The sequence below is a fragment of the Pseudorasbora parva genome, chromosome 20, assembly GCF_024679245.1.
Source record: "Pseudorasbora parva isolate DD20220531a chromosome 20, ASM2467924v1, whole genome shotgun sequence".
Taxonomy (NCBI): Eukaryota; Metazoa; Chordata; class Actinopteri; order Cypriniformes; family Gobionidae; genus Pseudorasbora; species Pseudorasbora parva.
The window spans coordinates 14,919,323-14,938,588 of NC_090191.1; the positions used below are offsets into that span (position 1 = coordinate 14,919,323).

At 38.9% G+C, this 19,266-nt stretch overlaps 8 non-coding genes across 8 annotated transcripts; 6 read left to right on the forward strand and 2 right to left on the reverse strand.

Annotated features, from left to right (window-relative positions):
* The first annotated feature begins 480 nt into the window (after positions 1-480).
* Positions 481-552, forward strand: trnaa-ugc (transfer RNA alanine (anticodon UGC)). The gene has a single exon. It is a non-coding gene; the product is annotated as a tRNA-Ala (tRNA).
* Positions 553-998: 446 nt separating this feature from the next.
* Positions 999-1,070, forward strand: trnaa-ugc (transfer RNA alanine (anticodon UGC)). The gene has a single exon. It is a non-coding gene; the product is annotated as a tRNA-Ala (tRNA).
* Positions 1,071-1,721: 651 nt separating this feature from the next.
* On the forward strand, positions 1,722-1,793 carry trnaa-ugc (transfer RNA alanine (anticodon UGC)). The gene has a single exon. It is a non-coding gene; the product is annotated as a tRNA-Ala (tRNA).
* A 447-nt stretch (positions 1,794-2,240) lies between these two features.
* trnaa-ugc (transfer RNA alanine (anticodon UGC)) lies at positions 2,241-2,312 on the forward strand. Its single transcript has one exon. It is a non-coding gene; the product is annotated as a tRNA-Ala (tRNA).
* Positions 2,313-2,757: 445 nt separating this feature from the next.
* Positions 2,758-2,829, forward strand: trnaa-ugc (transfer RNA alanine (anticodon UGC)). Its single transcript has one exon. It is a non-coding gene; the product is annotated as a tRNA-Ala (tRNA).
* Positions 2,830-3,261: 432 nt separating this feature from the next.
* trnaa-ugc (transfer RNA alanine (anticodon UGC)) lies at positions 3,262-3,333 on the forward strand. The gene has a single exon. It is a non-coding gene; the product is annotated as a tRNA-Ala (tRNA).
* A 3,411-nt stretch (positions 3,334-6,744) lies between these two features.
* Positions 6,745-6,816, reverse strand: trnaa-ugc (transfer RNA alanine (anticodon UGC)). The gene has a single exon. It is a non-coding gene; the product is annotated as a tRNA-Ala (tRNA).
* Positions 6,817-7,975: 1,159 nt separating this feature from the next.
* trnaa-ugc (transfer RNA alanine (anticodon UGC)) lies at positions 7,976-8,047 on the reverse strand. Its single transcript has one exon. It is a non-coding gene; the product is annotated as a tRNA-Ala (tRNA).
* Positions 8,048-19,266: the final 11,219 nt, after the last annotated feature.

The following is a 19,266-nucleotide window of genomic DNA, read 5'->3' on the forward strand; positions in this document are numbered from 1 at the left end:
GGGTTCAATCCCCAGCTACTCCAAAGGAAATTGTCCTTCAACACTAAGCTTTATCTGTTGCGCATCTCTCACTGCCTAATTTATATTTGGAAAAATAGCAACTAGCTTGAGTATAAGGTACATGTAACTCAGCCCAACCTTCACAAGTCCAGTGGCTCAGTGGTAGAGCGCATGCTTTGTATGTATGAGCTCCTGGGTTCAATCCCCAGTGTCTCCAAAGAAATTTGTTGAATTGTAAGGATTTTTTTGTATTTTTTTTGCAAAAAACTTTTGCAAAAAATGTCCTGGGTTCAATCCCCAGCATTTAAAGCAATTTGGAACTTTCCATTAGCCTAATACATGCAAAGCATATGCTCTACCATTGAGCTACTGCCCCTTGTGAAGGTTGTGGTGAGTTTCATGTCCCTTTTACTCAAGCTAGCATTTCAAAGCAATGTGGAACTTTCCACTAGCCTGCAGGAAACTTGCTTCAGTCCATCAGGGGATGTAGCTCAGTGGTAGAGCGCATGCTTTGCATGTATGAGGTCCTGGGTTCAATCCCCAGCATCTCCAAGGAAAGTTTTCCTTTAACTCAAACCTTTATCTGTTGCACATCTCTCTCTGCCTAATTATTTAGTTGGAAAATTAGCATCTAGCTTGAGTACAAGGCACATGTAACTCAGCCCAACATTCACAAGGGTCAGTGGTTCAGTGGTAGAGCACATGCTTTGCATGTATGAGCTCCTGGGTTCAATCTCAGCGTCTCCAAGGAAAGTTGAAGAATTGAAAAGTTTTATTTTTTATTTTTTTGCAACAAAGGTCCTGGTTTCAATCCCCAGCAATTTAAAGGAATGTGGAACTTTCCATTAGCCTCACACATGCAAAGTATATGCTCTACCATTGAGCAACTGCCTCTTGTGAAGGTTGTGGTGAGTTACATGTTCCTTTTACTCAAGCTAGCATTTCAACGCAATGTGGAACTTTCCACTAGGCTGCAGGAAACTTGCTTCAGTCCATCAGGGGATGTAGCTCAGTGGTAGAGCGCATGCTTTGCATGTATGAGGTCCTGGGTTCAATCCCCAGCATCTCCAAGAAAGTCATCCTTTAACTCAAAGCTTTATCTGTTGCACATCTCTCTCTGCCAAATTTATATTTGGAAAAATAGCAACTAGCTTGAGTACAAGGCAAATGTAACTCAGCACAGCTTTCTCAAGTGCCAGTAGCTCAGTGGTAGAGCATATGCTTTGCATGCATGTGGTCATGGGTTCAATCCCCAGCTACTCCAAAGGAAATTGTCCTTCAACACTAAGCTTTATCTGTTGCGCATCTCTCACTGCCTAATTTATATTTGGAAAAATAGCAACTAGCTTGAGTATAAGGTACATGTAACTCAGCCCAACCTTCACAAGTCCAGTGGCTCAGTGGTAGAGCGCATGCTTTGTATGTATGAGCTCCTGGGTTCAATCCCCAGTGTCTCCAAAGAAATTTGTTGAATTGTAAGGATTTTTTTGTATTTTTTTTGCAAAAAACTTTTGCAAAAAATGTCCTGGGTTCAATCCCCAGCATTTAAAGCAATTTGGAACTTTCCATTAGCCTAATACATGCAAAGCATATGCTCTACCATTGAGCTACTGCCCCTTGTGAAGGTTGTGGTGAGTTTCATGTCCCTTTTACTCAAGCTAGCATTTCAAAGCAATGTGGAACTTTCCACTAGCCTGCAGGAAACTTGCTTCAGTCCATCAGGGGATGTAGCTCAGTGGTAGAGCGCATGCTTTGCATGTATGAGGTCCTGGGTTCAATCCCCAGCATCTCCAAGGAAAGTTTTCCTTTAACTCAAACCTTTATCTGTTGCACATCTCTCTCTGCCTAATTATTTAGTTGGAAAATTAGCATCTAGCTTGAGTACAAGGCACATGTAACTCAGCCCAACATTCACAAGGGTCAGTGGTTCAGTGGTAGAGCACATGCTTTGCATGTATGAGCTCCTGGGTTCAATCTCAGCGTCTCCAAGGAAAGTTGAAGAATTGAAAAGTTTTATTTTTTATTTTTTTTGCAACAAAGGTCCTGGTTTCAATCCCCAGCAATTTAAAGGAATGTGGAACTTTCCATTAGCCTCACACATGCAACGTATATGCTCTACCATTGAGCAACTGCCTCTTGTGAAGGTTGTGGTGAGTTACATGTTCCTTTTACTCAAGCTAGCATTTCAACGCAATGTGGAACTTTCCACTAGGCTGCAGGAAACCTGCTTCAGTCCATCAGGGGATGTAGCTCAGTGGTAGAGCGCATGCTTTGCATGTATGAGGTCCTGGGTTCAATCCCCAGCATCTCCAAGAAAGTCATCCTTTAACTCAAAGCTTTATCTGTTGCACATCTCTCTCTGCCAAATTTATATTTGGAAAAATAACAACTAGCTTGAGTACAAGGCACATGTAACTCAACACAGCTTTCTCAAGTGCCAGTAGCTCAGTGGTTGAGCACATGCTTTGCATGTATGAGCTCCTCGGTTCAATCTCAGCGTCTCCAAGGAAAGTTGTAGAATTGAAAAGATTTATTTTTTATTTTTTTTGCAACAAAGGTCCTGGTTTCAATCCCCAGCAATTTAAAGGAATGTGGAACTTTCCATTAGCCTCACACATGCAAAGTATATGCTCTACCATTGAGCTACTGCCCCTTGTGAAGGTTGTGGTGAGTTTCATGTCCCTTTTACTCAAGCTAGCATTTCAAAGCAATGTGGAACTTTCCACTAGCCTGCAGGAAACTTGCTTCATTCCGTCAGGGGATGTAGCTCAGTGGTAGAGCGCATGCTTTGCATGAATGAGGTCCTGGGTTCAATCCCCAGCATCTCCAAGAAAGTCATCCTTTAACTCAAAGCTTTATCTGTTGCACATGTCTCTCTGCCAAATTTACATTTGGAAAAATAACAACTAGCTTGAGTACAAGACACATGTAACTCAGAACAGCTTTCTCAAGTGCCAGTAGCATGTTTTTTATGTATGAGCTCCTGGGTTCAATCTCCAGCGTCTCCAAGGAAATTTTTTTGAATTGTAAGGGTGTTTTTTTTTTTTTTTGTATTTTTGCAAAAAAGGTCCTGGGTTCAATTCCCAGCATTTTAAAGCAATGCGGAACTTTCCTTTAGCCTCATACATGCAAAGCATATGCTCTACCATTGAGCTACTGCCCCTTGGTTGTGGTGAGTTACATGTCCCTTTTACTCAAGCTAGCATTTCAAAGCAATGTGGAACTTTCCACTATGCTGCAGGAAACTTTCTCCGTTCATCAGGGGATGTAGCTCAGTGGTAGAGCGCATGCTTTGCATGTATGAGGTCCTGGGTTCAATCCCCAGCATCTCCAAGGAAAGTTATCCTTTAACTCAAACCTTTATCTGTTGCACATCTCTCTCTGCCTAATTATTTAGTTGGGAAATTAGCATCTAGCTTGAGTACAAGGCACATGTAACTCAGCCCAACATTCACAAGGGCCAGTGGTTCAGTGGTAGAGCACATGCTTTGCATGTATGAGCTCCTGAGTTCAATCTCAGCGTCTCCAAGGAAAGGTGTAGAATTGAAAAGTTTTTTTTTTTTTTTTTTTTTGCAACAAAGGTCCTGGTTTCAATCCCCAGCAATTTATATTTGGAATGTATATAAATTTCCAATGTATATTTGGAAAAATAACAACTAACTTGAGTACAAGGCACATGTAACTCAGCACAACTTTCTCAAGTGCCAGTAGTTCAGTGGTAGAGCATATGCTTTGCCTGCTTGTGGTCATGGGTTCTATCCCCAGCGTCTCCAAGGAAAGTTGTAGAATTGAAAAGTTATTTTTTTTTTGCATCAAAGGTCCTGGGTAGGGCTGTGTTGAAAAAATCGATTCACCAATTCTGAATCGATTTTCATATTAATTTCTAAAGATCGATCCGTAACTCAGAGGATCGATTTAGTAATAGGCCTACATTGAATTTTAAATTTGCTGTGTCATTTAATTCACGCATGCGCGCGAGGTGGAAGGACATTAACACAACGAACATGGCAGCTTTGAAAACTCCAGAAACGCAGCGGACAGAGAATACTGGCTGGCATTTTCAATTGTTTTCAATGAGAGCGCTACGTTTTTAGAATGCCTGGAGCGCACGAGGCGTTGAGCGAGTAGGATTTTCCGTATCATAACAACAAATTTGTATGAAATATCTTCATGAAAATAAAATTGAAGTGGGCCTTGGAGAAATCTAGAAATGCACTACAGCTAAAGCCACAAGTCTGACCATGTTATATTTCAGATCTGAAGATGATAAGTCTAAAACTCTGAATTTTATTAAACGTTATACAAGATCGTTTCATGTGATTTTATTTTGAGATATCTCTAAAATATCAACTGATGTTAATTGCCATGTCTTCACAGCTTTCATTCGCTATATTGCCTCTATTGTTTAGAGGTGCAAACTGCCCAAGGGGGTAATCTAGCGCTCGGAAAGCGTTCCACCCCTAGGGGCTGCCATTGCTAACCAAGCCATCACCTGCTGTTAGCATCCCATTGACGTTTAAAGACTCCATTTGTCCATTGTTTATTTCTAAAGAAACACGACAATGTATAAAAGGCTCCATTACCTTGTATCTTACACTATCGCCCCGCAGAAGCTGTTTTTGTAAAAATAGGCTAATGATTGCGTCATAACCAACGCGACCCTGTCACACAGTTGAGAAATTACCGTATAGACCTGAGGAGACGCTCGCAGGCAATCTTTTACTGTCTATGAGACAGTCGGGGGGACGTGGAGACATCTCCTGGAGACTAGTCTGATAAAGTCAAGGGGGAATAATGGGGAGAAGCCCATAGTGAGCCAAAAGCAACGGGAGAAAATATTTAAACAACGTGATTCAGATTTCGCTTTCCACATCTACTGGAAGACTCACAGCTGTCAGACAGGAGGCTCACGTCACATCTACGTCGTCAAGCTCAGTCTGAGCCTGCGCAGTTCGCTCAGCCATCAGGAAGTGAGTGCCCCTAGGTTGACTTCATTCTTTCGCCGTTGACGTCAATGGGGTCGCTGTGTCCATTTCTTTTACTGTCTATGAAACTGCCCCATTCAGTTTGTCTCCCCGGCACACATTCACACTTCTGCGGACTGGTTATGACTCTAATTATTATACTTTTGTCTGCATTATAATTACTAACGATTCTCTATTCAAACTGTTCTATTCAAACCTCATTTCTAAATCAAACCTCTCACTTTACCCTCACTGAGACTCTATCGAATGCATTTCGTCCAAATAAGCATTTCAGTAGTTTTACATTTAGAAAATGTTCATAAAAATTAAGTATTTACTCAGTGGCAGGTGCATCTAGGGCAAGCTAGCTTGTTAGCTTAGCACACCAGCAAAACAACAATTTATACGATTAAAATCATGTTTTATTTAAAACTTGCTTCATATCACTTTATAATTTATAAGTCGAGTGTTTTATATAACAATATGTGATCTCATATAGCTTCGGGTCAAAAAATCTGACAGAAAATATATACAATGCTAAAAGCTATGTGGAATAGCATTGCATTATAAATATAATCTATTATGAAACCACCCAACATGGCATAAAGAACACAGACCAACCATATATTGCCGCGATTGTGTGTTTATTGTCTTAAAACGTGTCTATCTGCATAAAATAGCGAACTGACGATCTCTGGAAGCTGTTTTGGTAATGTCAGATACTTCCTAAATGTCACATGGTGTGTCTGTTCTTCATGTGTTCCATATGGGAGTGAATTTTCAGTAGTACAGCTTTCCAGCGCCCTCCGGCTGCCAGAATGAATTGAAAACACAGCATATCACAGTCTACTGCTCTCATAATCATAAATCCGCGGATTTTGGATAAAGATTTAATAAATAATACTTCTCTGTATAGAAATTTGACTTAAACATGTGAGAATCTATCAATATTTCTCCACATCTGCACACATTTGAAGTAAAAGCCCTGAGGGAAGTTGTTTTGTCGAGTGTCTTCATGACGACCACAGAGGAGTTTTTTATGAATGGGGGCAAATGACGTGCATATTACAATCAAAAGGTAGTGACGCCCATGATCATATTCATAACTCCTGGCACATATTAACACATTACGGTCACTATAAGACTTTGAGAATAAAACAGAGGTAAAAAAAATTTAAACTTTAGTCTTAGATATTTTTAATGATGTATAGTTTGTCAAGGTAATTACTTACATCTGATAGTAATTTTGAGCTAATTTAAGCAAAGAGAGCTTCAGTGCGTCCTCGTCCTCGTGACGGTTATCAGGTTAAATTGCTGGGGATTGAACCCAGGACCTTTGTTGCAAAAAAAAAAATACAACAAAATAACGTTGCAATTCTACGTGGTGAACTACGCTGGAAATTTCCTTGGAGACGCTGGGGATTGAACTCAGGAGCTCATACATTCAAAGCATGTGTTCTACCACTGAGCCAGTGGCCCTAGTGAAAGCTGGGCTGAGACACATGTACCTTATACTCAAGCTAGTTGCTATTTTTCCAAATATAAATTAGGCAGAGAGAGATGCACAACAGATAAAGCTTTGAGGTGAAGTATAACTATCCTTTGAGTTGCTGGAGATTGAACCCATGACCACATGCATGCAAAGCATTATGCACTACCACTGAGCTACTGGCACTTGAGAAAGCTGTGATGAGTTACATGTGCCTTGTACTCAAGCTAGTTGTTATTTTTCCAAATATAAATTTGGCAGAGAGAGATGTGCAACAGATAAAGCTTTCCTTGGAGATGCTGGGGATTGAACCCAGGACCTCATACATGCAAAGCATGCACTCTACCACTGAGCTACATCCCCTGTTAGACTGAAAAAAGTTTCCTGCATCATAATGGAAAGTTCCACATTGCTTTGAAATGCTAGCTTGAGTAAAAGGGACATGTAACTCACCACAACCTTCACAAGGGGCAGTAGCTCAATGGTAGAGCATATACTTTGCATGTATGAGGCTAGTGGAAATTTCCACATTGCTTTAAACTGCTGGAGATTGAACCCAGGACCTTGGTTGCAAAAAAACAAACAAAATAATAATAATAATAATAACCTTACAATTCTACAAATTTGATTGAACCCAGGGATCTCATACATATAAAGCATTCGCTCTACCACTGAGCCACTGGACTTGTGAAGGTTGGTCTGAGTTACATGTGCCTTGTACTCAAGCTAGTTGCTATTTTTCCAAATATAAATTAGGCAGTGAGAGATGTGCAAAAGATAAAGCTTAGTGTTGAAGGATAATTTTCTTTGGAGATGCTGGGGATTGAACTGATCACCTCATGCTTGCAAAGTATATGCTCTACCACTGAGCTACAACAACTTGTGAAGATTGGACTGAGTTACATGTGGCTTGTGCTCAAGCTAGTTGCTAATTTTCCACCTAAAAATTTAGGCAGAGAGAGATGTGCAACAGATAAAGGTTTGAGTTAAAAGATAACTTGCCTTGGAGATGCTGGGGATTGAACACAGGACCTCATATATGCAAAGCATGCACTCTACCACTGAGCTACATCCCCTGCCTGTAACATGTTTCCTGCAGGCTAGTGGAAAGTTCCACATTGCTTTGAAACGCTAGCTTGAGTAAAAGGGACATGTAACTCACCACAACCTTCACAAGGGGCAGTAGCTCAATGGTAGAGCATATACTTTGCATGTGTGAGGCTAATGGAAAGTTCCACATTCCTTTAAATTGCTGGGGATTGAAACCAGGACCTTTGTTGGAAAAATAAAATAAAAAAACAACTTTTCAATTCTACAACTTTCCTTGGAGACGCTGAGATTGAACCCAGGAGCTCATACATGCAAAGCATGTGCTCTACCACTAAACCACTGGCCCTTGTGAATGTAGGGCTGAGTGACATGTGCCTTGTACTCAAGCTAGATGCTAATTTCCAGACAAAATAATTAGGCAGAGAGAGAGACGTGCAACAGATAAAGGTTTGAGTTAAAGGATAACTTGCCTTGGAGATGCTGGGGATTGAACCCAGGACCTCATACATGCAAAGCATGCGCTCTACCACTGAGCTACATCCCCTGACTGACTGTAAGAAGTTTCCTGCAGGCTAGTGGAAAGTTCCACATTGCTTTGAAATGCTAGCTTGAGTAAAAGGGACATGTAACTCACCATAACCTTCACAAGGGGCAGTAGCTCAATGTTAGAGCATATACTTTGCATGTGTGAGGCTAATGGAAAGTTCCACATTCCTTTAAATTGCTGGGGATTGAAACCAGGACCTTTGTTGGAAAAATAAAAGGCTACATCCCCTGAAGTGAAGGTTGGGATGAGATACATGTACCTTATACTCAAGCTAGTTGCTATTTTTCCAAATATAAATTAGGCAGAGAGATATGCACAACAGATAAAGCTTTGAGGTGAAGTATAACTATCCTTGGAGACGCTGGGGATTGAACCCAGGAGCACCTACATATAAAGCATGCGCTCTACCACTGTGCCACTGGCCCTTGTGAAGGTTGGGCTGAGTTACATTTGCCTTGTACTCAAGCTAGTTGCTATATTTCCAAATATAAATTAGGCAGTGAGAGTTTCGCAACAGATAAAGCTTAGTGTTGAAGGATAATTTTCTTTGGAGTAGATGGGGATTGAACCCATTACCTCATGCATGCAAAGCATATGCTCTACCACTGAGCTACAAGCACTTGTGAAGAATGGGCTGAGTTACATGTGCCTTGTACTCAAGCTAGTTGCTAATTTTCCAACTAAAAAATAAGGCAGAGAGAGATGTGCAACAGATAAAGCTTTGAGTTGAAGGATAACTATCCTTGGAGCTGCTGGGGATTGAACTCATGACCTCATGCTTGCAAAGTATATGCTCTACCACTGAGCTACAACAACTTGTGAATATTGGACTGAGTTACATGTGCCTTGTGCTCAAGTTAGTTGCTAATTTTCCAACTAAAAATTTAGGCAGAGAGAGATGTGCAACAGATAAAGGTTTGAGTTAAAGGATAACTTGCCTTGGAGATGCTGGGGATTGAAACCAGGACATTTGTTGCAAAAAAAAATAAAAATAAAATACCTTTCAATTCTACAACTTTCCTTGGAGACGCTGGGATTGAACAAAGGAGCTCATCCATGCAAAGTACGTGCTCTACCACTGAACCACTGGCCCTTGTGAATGTTGGGCTGAGTTACATGTGCCTTGTACTCAAGCTAGATGCTAATTTCCCAACTAAATAATTAGGCAGAGAGAGATGTGCAACAGATAAAGGTTTGAGTTAAATGATAACTTTCCTTGGAGATGCTGGGGATTGAATCCAGGACCTCATACATGCAAAGCATGCACTCTACCACTGAGCTACATCCCCTGATGGACTGAAGCAAGTTTCCTGCAGGCTAGTGGAAAGTTCCACATTGCTTTGAAACGCTAGCTTGAGTAAAAGGGACATGAAACTCACCACAACCTTCACAAGGGGCAGTAGCTCAATGGTAGAGCATATACTTTGCATGTATGAGGCTAGTGGAAAGTTCCACATTGCTTTAAATTGCTGGGGATTGAACCCAGGACCTTGGTTGCAAAAAAACAAACAAAATAATAATTATAATAATAATAATAACTTTTCAATTCTACAACTTTCCTTGGAGGCGCTGGGGATTGAAACCAGGAGCTCATACATACAAAGCATGTGCTCTACCACTGAGCCACTTGCCCTTCTGAAGGTTGGGGTGAGTTACATGTGCCTTGTACTCAAGCTAGTTGCTATTTTTCCAAATAAGAATTAGGCAGAGAGTGATGCACAACAGATAAAGCTTTGAGTTGAAGGATAACTATCCTTGGAGTTACTGAGGATTGAACCCATGACCTCATGCATGCAAAGTATATGCTCTACCACTGAGCTACTGGCACTTGTGAAAGTTAAGCTGAGTTACATGTGCCTTGTACTCAAGCTAGTTGTTATTTTGCCAAAAAGAAATTTGGCAGAGAAAGATGTGCAAAAGATAAAGGTTTGAGTTAAAGGATAACTTGCCTCGGAGATGCCGGGGATTGAACCCAGGACCTAATACTTGCAAAGCATGCGCTCTACCACTGAGCTACATCCCCTGATGGACTGAAGCAAGTTTCCTGCAGGGTGGTGGAAAGTTCCACGTTGCTTTGAAATGCTAGCTTGAGTAAAAGGGACATGTAACTCACCACAACCTTCACAAGAGGCAGTAGCTCAATGGTAGAGCATATATGTTGCATGTATGAGGCTAGTGGAAAGTTCCACATTCCTTTAAATTGCTGGGGATTGAACCCAGGACTAGGGCTGGGTTTCGATTCAAATTTCAAGAATCGATTCGATTCCGATTCTTTAAGATCTTGAATCGATTATCATTATTTAATTCGATCCTATCCGATCCGATCTTCGAGATTTAGATAAGTGTTTTTGAAGAAAGCATTTTTTTCCAGCTGTTACCTGAATTACAGGACTGTAGTTATGCAACATATTGATTCTATTATTATAGACATTCAACTGCAAATTAATGGAGTATTGATTGTCGTAAAGAACAATCCCCCTCTAGTCAGCGAACGCGCACTGTGGAGCTGTGCTGTCGCGCGCCATCATGACAACGCAGCCATTACAACTTCTTTGGCAGTAAGAGCACGCTGCAGTGAGAACGGCTGTTCTTCTGCACGGTGACGGCGGTATAACGTTAGGCTGTGTGTCCACCAAAGCATTTTTAGCCAGCTGAAAACGTTAGGCGCTCAGCTGAAAACTCCCCGCTGTGAGCGCTTGAGAGCGTTTCGGCAGGCAGCCTTAATAGGGAAAGAAAAGGGTTACCATTATCATTACTCTGAAACAAGTGCAGTTATTGCCTTCATAAGCTATCCTACCATATTTTCTGCTTAACTTTTATTAGGCTCCGCAGGTCGAAAGAAAAGTGTTTTTTCACAAAAAAAACATTCTCTACAGTGAGTGGAGTCCGAGCGCAATGCACTGAAGCTCACTCTCGCTCATATCTGAGGTAAATCATTAACACCATCATCACTACTTACAGTACATGTGTTTTATTGAACTAAATACATTACAATCGGCTAAAACGAATAAGCAGCAGGTTACTTTTCTGGACAACAGCGCTCCCGAGTCCATGTTTCTCTCACTGTGGCACAGCTCGGCGCACACACAAAATACCGGCAGGAACATAGACATGTGGGCAGGAACGCGCATCTTTAAAGGGGCCACACTTTATTCCTACTTGTGGCATTACAGCTTTTGAACTGTGCCGTGTTCTGAATTAAACTGCCAGAGTAAAAACTCCCTTTATTTATATTCTTAAAATGAGAGAAATCACTGCTTATTCTGAATTGTTGGCTTAAGAGACATGAACAAGTTCTTTGAAAATCATCTGTGACCTTTGGTACATGTCTAGTCTTCATGCTCTGAGTATGGTTTATAATAAACATAAATTTGCATAATGCATTTTTCTCCATACCCATGTTGATTAGAGTATTAAAAACTTGAAACATGTTAATTTAAGGTACATTTAGAACTGATAAGAATGTGCGATTAAATTGCGATTAAATATTTAATCGATTGACAGCCCTAAAAAATATAAACATAAGAATTATTGCGCCACACTATGAACGTTGCTGCGCATTGCTTTGTTGCGTTCAAGACGCTGCAACAAACCCACACGAACTTATACGCTAAAGCTATAGCTTGGAGCTAAAAAATGTGTTTTCTCTGACATGGGTGTGGCTATGGCAATTAAAGTTTGAGCGTTTGCAAACTTCAAATTTAGAACAAAGTAGTTGATATGTTGTGTTGTTTTTGTTTAGTGCCCGTAATATGCCGTTATTAGCTGTGTCTGCAGTATTTTTTGTTGGTTTTCATAAGACCCCCTATTGAAATGACCAGGACCCCCCATTGCCCCCCCAATCAAAATTGTCTGGAGCCGCCACTGGATGTGTGTAATACAATCAGAATAAAAAAAACTAAAACTACCAAAGCGCATCAACACTGAGAAACTGTACGTTTTCCTACTGCAATCAACTGCTTTTCATGCCTTCAGTCAGCAGAAGAAGTGCAAAAAAGTGTGCGACGCTTCAAACAACGATTGTTTACAAAGTAAAACGGTCTGAAGAGGCAGACCGTTTCACTTTAGCTACCAGACGCCTCGCGCTGATTTACAGCCAAATCAAAATTTACTGGAAATACCAAATTTGGATTATCATAAGCAAGCTCAGAAATGGACGGTGCTTGGGGCAAAAATGCCATCAAAAAAGAATCCATGAATAATACATTTAGAAAGCCCTTTGAGTTCTTGAGTTTAATCTTTATCACACATGCTGTTTAAAAAAATACTAAATGTATAAAATGAGCAAGTATATCGTGAAGATTTTTTTTCCAAACCGTGTTTTTGTCTTATCCTGAATCACTATTGTACACATAAAACAAGTATATTCCCGCTGCGAAGTATCTGCACGACTCACCATAGACACAGAGAGAAGTAGATCCGGCTGCAATGTTCTTGCGCAAGATGCATGTGGTTCTGTTTATGAAGTGCCAGAGCGCCAAAAGTCACGGCTTAATTGCTTTTGCTCCGAGTACTGGTATGATTGCATATGTGATAATCTTGTACAAAAGTCCAATAAACAAGTTGATATTAAGTAACAACGTTTTAGCCACAACACTGTCTATTAAGTGAAAATCAAAGCCACCAGTCCAGAACTAATTCGCATCTCCAAGCGATTCGATTCAAATGAACCTGTGTTTTGAACTATTGACTGGATGAATTCCGTCACCTACTGCGGTTTTATTTGCATATTTATACTTTGCATGGACTTTTTATTTAAAATATTAAACTTTTAAAGTTTATTTTGTACATATTTCTAAATTCAAAAACTTACATGTAAAACATTCATACAACATTTACACATGTCTAAATCCCACTTCAGATAGAGCTCTGCAGTGCAAAACTGGATCTTTTGATGCATATCTCATTTGATTGGAAACAGTCTTAATTGTTCTAACTGAATTTATTGTTTAAATTAACATTTTAAAAACAACTTTTCTATTTTAATTTAAGAAATTGACAGATGATGCATACATTTAATAAGATTAGAAAACATTGCTCTTATAATGGTAAAAATGCCCCATGACATTAATTTAAAGAGACATGTCGTCCTGTAATGGGAAAGTTATAATTGGAATGCGTTTGATGGATTAGAAAGTACTCCTAAATTGTTGATTGTGCTTCTAATTTTTTTTTAATTAGGAGCACAAGTGCTCCTCAAGAAAAAAGTTAGCGTAGAGCCCTGTGCCATCCCTGCACCAGACAGTAAATGGCACTTTATACACAGCAAAAACTCCAGTGTTAAATTAACTCTCCTCAGAGTTTATTTGGCTCCACACTCAAGAGTGTTAAAGGTAATGAGATAATTAAGAGATTAATTAAGTGATGATTGGCCATTAGTGAAGACACCTGATGATAACAAGCAGAATCACTGAAGGAAAGAGTCACCATTTTTAAGTCACCATTATGGAGATCAGTTTATATTAGTTTATATTAGTTTAATATTATTTTGTATTATTTTGTTTAGAAACACTGAACCTAATTATTTCATTTGAAAGTGGGATTTTTTTTCTAAGCAAACACTTTGCTTTGGTTATATAACAATATTAAGTCAATCTCAGTGTTTTTATTAAAGGACAACTCCGGTGAGAAATGAACCTAGGGGTAATTAACAGATGGTTACCGAGTAGATCGTTCTCTGGGATGCATTTTCTTGAAAATCGAATGTAAAGAGTTTTATCTCTAAAAACAGATTAGCTTATTACGCTTGTCTATGGGGCACAGGGTAGACACAGGGTGGTAAAATTAAATCGCTAGTTAATACCACTAACAAGGCTCAAAATAGCCTCACACTAACACGGTAGCATAATGAGGGTCCCTACATGCAAACCGAAGCAAGAGCTTTGTAAGAGTACAAACAGTTTAATAAGAAGATAAATTATAAACATAGTGCCTTACGCGTTCACGGACAGGCACCATCTCGAAAAACAGTCTCGATGAATCGATCTACGAGCGCTGTTCTAAGTGAGCTGGTCGATAGGAATTAAGTTTGTGAAATGTAATAACATGGACATTTTTATTTTTGTTTATTTATTTTCTCTGTCACGTTCAGTGTTTTCTTCTAGAAACAACGAACCATATGAGATTCCAAGTCACAGTTCATCACTTAGAACAGCGCTCGTGGCTCGATGAGTCGAGACTGTTTTCCAAGATGGTGCCTGTCCGTGAACGCGTAATGCACTATGTTTATAAAGTGTTAATTAAATATACATATAAAATAAATGTGCAATGATATTATAAAGCACCTGTATACTGAGTAATATCATTGTGCTATTAAACTGGAATGAGGGAAAAGTTCCTTTTCTAGGCCATATCAGCCTAGAAAATAATCTAGGCCGCTAATTTTATTTGCCATGTTTACATTCAAAGGTTAATTAACATGTCAAGTGCTGAGAATGATTGTTTCTATGATTGTTTCATTTTCACAAACTATTATAATAAATAAGATTAATTATGATTATTCTTTTGACATTAATATTATTCTATATTTTATTAAGAGTAATTGAAATGGCTAAATTCATAGTAAATATGTACTGTAATAAAACCGTTCTTCATTTTGTAGTTGGATCTGCTGCAAATGCTGTAGTAAACTATAGTTTTACGACAAAAACCACGGTTGAACCATGGCTACTTAAAAAAAAACAAAAAAAACATGGTTAATTTGTACTATAGTTTTACTACAAAAACCACAGTTAAACCATGGTTAAAAACAGTAGTTACTATGGTTTCACTAGAAAAACCACAGTTAAACCATGGGTACTACAAAAGAACCATGGTTAATTTGTAGTTACTATGGTTTTTACTACAAAAAACATGTTAAACCATGGTTAATACAAAAGAACCATGGTTAATTTGTTACTATGGTTTTTACTACAAAAATCACAGTTAAACCATGGTTAATTTGTAGTTACTATGGTTTTTCTACAAAAAACACGGTTAAACCATGGGTACTACAAAAAAAACATGGTTATTTTTTGTAAGGGGCGACAGCGCTGACACGCTTATTAAATACACACTGATCACTACTTGAGTGAGAACAGCTGTGGACGCAACAGGCTGCCAATGACTCAAATCGAAACCAAACAGTGGCTGCGTTCGGAACCGCATACTCATTGAGTAGGTACTCAATTTCAATAAGTACTTACTTAACGAGCGCTAAAAGAGTAGGTACTATATATCCAGATCTCGTTAAGTATGAATGCGATCCGCACTTTATGCGCCATGTTGACGTTATCATGTGACCCATGACGATATCACAAGCGCAACAACTCGTGTGACAGGTTTAATTCATCTGTATATTGGATTAAACGTGCTCATTTTTTGTGGTCTTTTTTAAGAAACAGCTGCCCATTTATTTTGTCATTGTACTAAAAGAAATACATTTTAACCCTACTAATCTGACAATTTCATCCTTTTTTATCCTTGCAAAAACCCCAAATCGTGATCTCTTGAATATGTTGTTAATTTCTTTATTTTATATGCAAAAAAATGTCATCCACAAGCAAAAGTGGGCTAAATCTCCTTTATATTTCCCTCTTTTTCTTGTTAAATTTAACTCCTGTTTGATCCCAGGCTTATGAAATAAAAACTAAAACAAACATAAAAATTATTGCATTATGATGATTTATTCAAGATATCTAACCTTGTTATTGTTTTTTCTCTGTATATAATGTACATAAACCCATTAGTTTTATCACTATTATTGTTCATTGTTAATACCACCATGCAATTATAAAACAATAAAAAAAAAAGATATGAGTGACAGGTGCAGTAAGAGCTCAGCATCAGTAACTCCACAGCCCGACCGGTGCGGTTTCCCTCAGTGTTTGTAATGTCTGCTCAGAAAAATCTTTCAGCTGCTCGGAGATCTCGCCTTTGGAGGAAACTGTTGATTGTATACTCTAAAAAAATTAAGATTTCCCCCAGAATGAACTGCACTGCTAGCACACCCACAAACACTTACAATAATAATGACAAATGCTGACCAATACTTAATTATATTACCTTTTTATATATATATATCGTTTTAGTAAAACATGCAAAAGGCAACTTGTCATATGACATAGCGATGCATGCCATGAATACACATTAGACAAATGCAGCCAATGTGAATATGATGTGAATAATTTTATTTACTGACAACTAAGGAAACATGAATGAATGAGTAAAAGAATTAATAAAAGTAAACATCACAAGAAATGAATAAAAGTCAACACATGAAACAAAGCTTTATTCAAATGTATTGTTCTACCGATCACACATACAGAAGGTGAACGCCACATCTGCTGCCCGTCTCAACACAGGTGTGCCAGTTCTGCAGCTTTATATTCATGAAGCAGTTGACCAGCGTGAACACCTTCGTCTGTCCTAGCCATCCATTATGGCCCTCATAGCGTTTGGACTTTTGCGGTGTAGTGGGCTTTCTGGTTTGATCTCCGTAACCGTCACCACCAGTGTGTCCTTGAGCAAGGCTCTTAGCTCCAGGGGGATCGTCCCTGTAATAAGTGCACTGTTAGACGCTTTTGGTCTTTTTCTAGAAGTCTCACTGGCTCTGGGTTTACTGAGGATGAAGAGACCACAGCAATATCTGGCCCAGATGATGCACTAAGGTGAAGTGATGAAGGGTCCAGGATCCTCAGTGCTCACACCCGTCTGCTGACATCTCAGATCCTACAAAAATGCACAAACATAATACAAAAGCACTCATTTAAACAGCACAATGTCATTTGATTTCTGTATTAGAAGTAACTAAATGATATTACTTTATATTTTTGTTTCAGGTTTTCCCCACACGACACCCGTGTCTTGCAGGCGCTGCTCCACCACAAAAGCTCTGCAGCAAATACAGAGCCATCAAGAATCAGAAAAGTGCTAAAATAACTGTTTGAAATAAAATACAACTTAAGATTTAAATAGATGTTTTATTCATTTCTGTAGTATACTGACTCAAAGCCTTTGATGACAGCATTCCTTTATCAGCCGCTCTCCACCAGATAAACACACACACACACACACACACACACACACACACACACACACACACACACACACACACACACACACACACACACACACACACACACACACACACACACACACACACACACACACACACACACACACGAGCTCTTCTGTCCCTGTAACATCAGACAAGATTACCGTTACCTATGTGATTTATGTTCAAAACTACATTTAAATGTAGTTGCTGATGTGTTAATGTTCCTCAGTTTATCAACAGTACTAATGGACAAATTAAATTGATAACTTCTGTTTAGTTACTTTATGTAGATTTGTTTATTTACATTGCTCAGGTTCATGTAAAGTAAGCAGAGTTGACAACAGTGAACTCTTCATTATAGCGCACACACACCATTCTGATCTATTCAGACGTATCAGATGTCTATTTTGTGGTGTGATGTGCTCATCTGCAATACTTATCAAAAATTCCTGTCAGATGTTAAATAAACATTTAGTAAGTATCTTTATCTTTAACATGCATATGTAATCCACTTTGGAGACGTATGTGTGTTACTGGAGATCCCCTGTTAGCTATAGCCTACACAATAAAACGTGTTTTTACAGTACAATCACAACTATTTAGACAACTTTTCACCTTCAGCAATTCAAAAGTTTACTCTACAGAAGCTCAACAAACGTGATTTGAACACAAGAGAATTGTGATTTTCGTTTGTAATACTCACGTTTGAAAACACCCGCATCACTTTCCTCCACCTGACGTATCCTTTCCTGTGGCCTTATGGGAAGGCAGGGATAGAAAAGTATCCGACGATGAGTGCTTCACAATCTGGGCGGAGCGCAGTAGGCCATCCGGGGATTTCTCGCCTACTCTTTTATGATTACTGAGGTTTCGAACATACTACTCCTTTCACGTACTGTTTTCGCCTACTATATAGTAGGTTAGTAGGCATATTCGAACGCAACTTGAGTACACGCACGTCCGAATCTCGCGAGAAATAGTCCAAACGCCTGGTAGTTCTCGCCTACTCTTTTATGAATACTAAGGATTCGGACATACTTTTCGCTCGCCTACTGCTTTTTCCATACTATATAGTAGGGAAGTATGCGGTTCCGAACGCAGCCTATGACTTACTACTGTGCTAAAAGCCACCAATTATTATTTGATAACAGCTGACATTTGCGTACAGCGCAAAGTGCCGGCGCTTCAAACCGCCTTGGTTAAAATGCAATTGCAAATATTAAGTTACTAGTTAATATATTATTAATCACTGAAATGTCAGTGTACCATTATATCAATAGTTAATCATGAACAAATGATGATCAAACCATTAGTAGATAATGAATATACACTGTAAAAAATGATCGTGATTTTAACGGTCAAAGGTTGTAAAAATGCTACAGTTAAAAACTGTTATTTGGTTAACACAAAGTTTCCTTACTATATACTAGGGGTGACCCCGAATAGTCGAAGATTCAATGCATCGATATGCATCGATTTGGATTATGTAATTTTAATAAACAAATTAATCAACTTACTAAGAATAACTATCTAAGAATAAAAATCTTATTTGTAAATCATTTATAAATGAAACAGGTAAGATTTATTTAATTATATTAATAAACTGAATGTGACTGATAAATCCCAGTTACATGTAAATTAAACAGTTACGATTTATGTAATAGTACACAGAAAAATCACAACCCTTCCTAGTGTTCATGTGTGTGCTCACTAATGAGTTAAAGTACCATTGAAGCAGTGTTGAATTTAATGAGATAATTAAGAGATGATTGAGCATTAATGATGAACACCTTATTATAATGAGCAGCATCACTGAAGGAAAGAGAAACACGAGAACTACAACTGACTTCAGCCACAGCTTTAGATGAAATCAACTGAAGATAAAAGAAGACATTAAATCTCTGAAGATTTCATCAGAGGAGGATTAAACAACTCCACAAACAGCATTACCAGCTTCACACATTACTAACCAGACTGACTTTATTTCTGTGGATGTTGATGTTTTATTGAAAATAATAGTTTTATTTGAAGTCACCATGATGGTGAGCAGTGGCGTAGCACCAAATTTTGGGCCCTGGGTACAAACCATCTTGCTGGGCCCCCGTACCATGTATGTGTATGTATAGAAAACGGACTTCCCTGCCTTGGGCCCTGGTTACTCAGTACCCCCCAGTCCCAC